Source organism: Phocoena phocoena, chromosome 2, assembly GCF_963924675.1.
Source record: "Phocoena phocoena chromosome 2, mPhoPho1.1, whole genome shotgun sequence".
Lineage (NCBI taxonomy): Eukaryota > Metazoa > Chordata > Mammalia > Artiodactyla > Phocoenidae > Phocoena > Phocoena phocoena.
Window position 1 is genome coordinate 161,275,195 of NC_089220.1, and position 4,697 is coordinate 161,279,891.

The window sequence follows — 4,697 nt, forward strand, 5'->3', positions numbered from 1 at the left end:
ATATCTGGAGATGATTATACAATGACTAATTCCTACTCAACAGTTCTTTGTCTTATTTAACCAGAACCCAAGGGCTGAGTACATTGCATTTCTCCGCTGAGAAGCAGGAGAGCTGGACCTCCCCCTGGCTGGGACTGCAGCGGACTTGGGTTTCACGGGGTGTGTTGTCTGAGATGGTCTGGATATGCCAGCAGGGCTGAAGCACCTCGTGGTTATCAAGTGTGAGGTGTTTTCTGTGCATAGATACACGAAATCCCCAGCCCTTCAGTCGTCCCTGAGCTTTGTCTCTCGCTTGAGCGTTTCACCCTGATGCGAGGGCTCACTTTTACTGCTTCCACACGGAGCTGTCTCCCATCATGCCTCACGCTCCACCCCACTTGTACATTCAGATATTTAATTTAGTGCAGGCTTCCATTTTCTGTCTCAGAGCTATCGCTTTTGAGACCTCTTCATCCTCACAGCCACCAAAAGTTGACTTCTTTTCCTCCCTAGAGATGGGAGATTTTTTTTTCACCCAAATATAAGATTTTTTTTCCCTTTTATTCAAATTACTCTTTTCAGTGATAAAGAGAGAACTTCCAGGCTGTGGTGAGCTGTGGCTGCTTCCTGAACGCCCGCCTGCAGGAATCCTAATCACACCTCAACAAAGGTGCCAGTGACTCTAGTTTCTACTCTAGTTGCTGCAACTAGGGAGCATTGTAAATGCTACAGTGCTAACACCAACCAGTCACTGCTCATAACTCTGGGACCAGATTCCCCTCCTGGCTTAGGCCGGCTCTGAGCCGCAGAGACTACATCTGACCAGCTATACTGTCTTCTCCTCTTTTTCTCTCCTCTCTCGTATTTTTTTGCTTCTTGGTTATATTCAAGTCTAATCTCTTTAAGCCCTGCCCCTCCCACGCCCATTTTTGTCAGTAGGGTGTGGGTCCCCAGGTGCACCAGGGCAGAGTTAACATTTTTCAGAGTGCCACGGAGAACAACGTTGAGTGGCTCTACTTTACTGAATAGCGTGGTGGCACTGGAATGCTATTAGTAGTAACCAGCCTTTACTTTTCCTGGTACAGGAGTCCTACTTGCTCTGGTTTAAGAATCCTACTTGCTCTGGTTTTTTCCCTTAGTGTTTTAGCCTTCTGTCCTTTAATCTTCCTTGTGGCTCCTCTCTGAACTTTTCTGATTGCTCTGAGGCAATCAGTGCTTTACACAGCATTCTTGGAAGGATCTAATCAGCCCCTTAAGGAAATTACATGCCAGAGACAATGGGAGCTCTTGAGTGTTGAGGGTACAGAGCAATGCCCCTGGGTAGTTTACCCCACCCAGCCAGGCTGGTGAGGCTGGAACCAAGGTGCTCACAAGTGTGATCTTCTAAGATGTCTTAAAGGAAGGGAGTTCAAATAGGTACCAGCACTACTATTTTCATTACAGATAGTATTTCATTTAACTTTTACATTATATGTATTGTGTCGTCTCCTTCGTTGTCCATAAGAACCATAAGAAGAAGATCATTACATCTCCTTTTAACAGGTGAAAAAGCTAAGCTCAGGGAGGAAGTATTAAAAATCAGAATGAGATTCCAGGTCTGCCTGACATCAGAGTGCAAGCTTTTGTACTAAATCTTGCTGTTTTGCAAAATGCAGTACGCAAGGAAAGACTTTTCTGCCTCACAAACAGCCCACCAGAGTGCTTCTGGGCCCTCAGATTCTCAAAATGGCATATTCATCCCCATAACTTTGCAGAAACCAGCAGCTTCTATTTTCCCTCTCCTTCCCCAGCTGAATACTGCTTGGGAGGGCGGGAGAGGGAGGTGGAAATATAATGAGAGGCAGAAAAAACATTGATATGGTATCAAAGATGTAGGATTATTGTTGAAAATAGATTTTGAGATGCATGAATGGGATTTCTAAGAGACTGGATTGAAAGTAATGATAACTTGTCTACGCTAGGAATCTTCTTGATTCGTATAGGATGCTTTGGCTGCAATTTCTGTACTAGTGGAGTCTGCAGGCATGCCATTTTCAGACTGACATTTGTCAGGGGCTCTACACTGTCGCTGTTCACCCATCTGTCAAATCTGTAGATAAATGGTTTCCATCTTGAGTTTATGTAAATTACCTTATGTTAATGTTGTCATTTATTCTTTCTGGGGTTTTCATTATTTTTTTTTCCCTGACTCACTTTCCAATACACCAATCTGCTTTCGATACTAATTCTGTTTTCCACAATGTCAGCAATCCACACAGAGTACCAATAAATGAGTCTCTGTACTGCCTAGGACTGACTATGTATCTCTGACTGACTCAGAATCGCTCCTTAAAGAAGGAAATTCAACATTTTAGAAGACAATTATGGAGTAAGTTGTGAACATACCTCATCATCTATATACCACACAGTATCTTCTCTTTTTTTAAAAAAAGGGTGTAATTATAATCACCAAATATTGTTTAATGTCCATAAGGGTACAATTGGTGCTGTACTAGATTTGCTTCATTCTAAAAGCCAAGGTATTTGGAAGAATAAGTCTTTTCCTAGAATCAACAGAGCTTATTCTCCTGAAAAGTGGGATTTATTTTGAAGTAGGTGCTTACTTTCAAAATAGCTTCCAATTTTTTACGGTTTTTAAAGGTTTATGTTTTGGGGGAAAAAAGAACATGAAGAGATCTATTTATATTTTTATAAATGTGTAATTTTAACAAGTTTAAAGTATGAAAATTGCCTTCCTTATTTTTATTTACTCTGATTATGATTAAATTATATTTATTTATTTACTTATTTTTGGCTGCGTTGGGTCTTTGTTGCTGTGCTCCGGCTTTCTCTAACTGCTTCAAGCAGGGGCTACTCTTCGTTGTGGTGCGTGGGCTTCTCACTGTGGTGGCTTCTCTTGTTGCGGAGCTTGGGCTCTAGGGCGCAGGCTCAGTAGCTGTGGCGCACGGGCTTAGTTGCTCTGCGGCATGTGGGATCTTCGTGGACCAGGGCTTGAACCCGTGTCCCCTGCATTGGCAGGTGGTTTCTTAACCAGTGAGCCACCAGGGAAGCCTGATTAAATTAAAATTAAAACTCTTTCTTGTTTCCATCAATTTGAGGAAAACCAATAGAAAAGATTAAGTGCAGTGGACAAATCTATATAAGACACAAGGTTAGAGTAAGTTGAGAAGGAAATCCAGAAATAGGGAGGGAATTTTATTTGTTGAAATGTTGAAATTGTAGAGTATGTTTTAATTTCTTTATAGTTTAAAATGCAGCATTTGTAATACATAATAATTTTAACCCTATAACATAAAAATTTATGAAAACACACAAAAGCAGAGACTAATATTATGAACCATGATACATCTTTCTTCTCTTCAAGTTTTCTTTTCAAGATTTTTTACTTGTAAAAACCAGGTCAGTAGTCCTGTAGAGTATCCCATATTCTGGAGTTTTTTGATGTTTTCTTGTGGTGTCATTTAAATTGTTCCTCTTATCCCCTGTATTTCCTACCAATGTACAGTAAGATCTAAATACCTGATTAGATTCTGCTTTTTTTCTGCACAACTATTCCACAGGTGGTGCTTTGTACTACATAATGTATCACGTTAAGAAGCACTTGTCTGGTTGACAGACTTTTAGTAATGCTAAGATGACCTGAGTTCAGGTGGGAGAAGTCCAATCCTTCTCTTGTGCAGCCCTCTGCCAAACTTTACCTAATAGCTTTTAGAAGAATCAGTTATTGCAACAGAGATTGCCAAATAGTATTTTTTTCACTTTTATCATTACTTCTATAGTTGTTATTGATGGCTGCCGTTCTTCTGTAAAGAAGAGCTTTGCTTAATCAAATACACTAATATAGATACTTTGCAAATCAATTCAAACAAGAAAGGCAGGATAAATGCTTAATTCTTTTGTTCTAGTTACCAGTTTCCAGAGTAAAAAATTAGTACTCTGGCCACCTCCAATGGTGACCAAAGAGGGTTTTCTTTTGTTGTTGTTTTTAAATTTTTGTCTGTTCACTTTTTAACCATTTCTGTTTCTTCTTTCTTAAAAATGAACTCATTACAAATGCAACAAAAAAAGAATTAAATACCTAGTAATAAATCTAACTAAGGTGGTAAAAGACCTGTACTCAGAAAACTATAAAACACTGATTAAAGAAATTGAAGACAATACAAACAGATGAAAAGATATACCATGCTCATGGATTGAAATAATTAATATTGTTAACATGACTATACTACCCAAACAGATTCAATGCAATCCCTATGAAAATACCAATGCCATTTTTCATAGGATAAGAAGAAATTTGTACGGAAACACAAAAGACTCTGAATAGCCAAAACAATATTAAGAAAGAAGAACAAAACTGGAGGTATCATGCTCCCTGATTTCAAAGTATATTACAGGGCTACAGTAATCAAAACAGTATGATATGGGCACAGAAACAGACACATAGATCAATGGAACAGAATAGTGAGCCCAGAAATTAACCCACACTTATATGGGTAATCAGTCTATGACAAATGAGGCAAGAATATACAATGGGGGAAATATAGCCTCTTCAATAAATGGTGTTGGGAAAACTGGACACCTACATGCAGAAGTATCAAACTGGACTACTTTCTCACACCATGCACAAAAATTAATTCAAGATAGATTAAAGACTTAAATGTAAGATCTGAAACCATAAAACTTTTAGAGGAAAATACAGGCAGTATGCTCTTTGACAT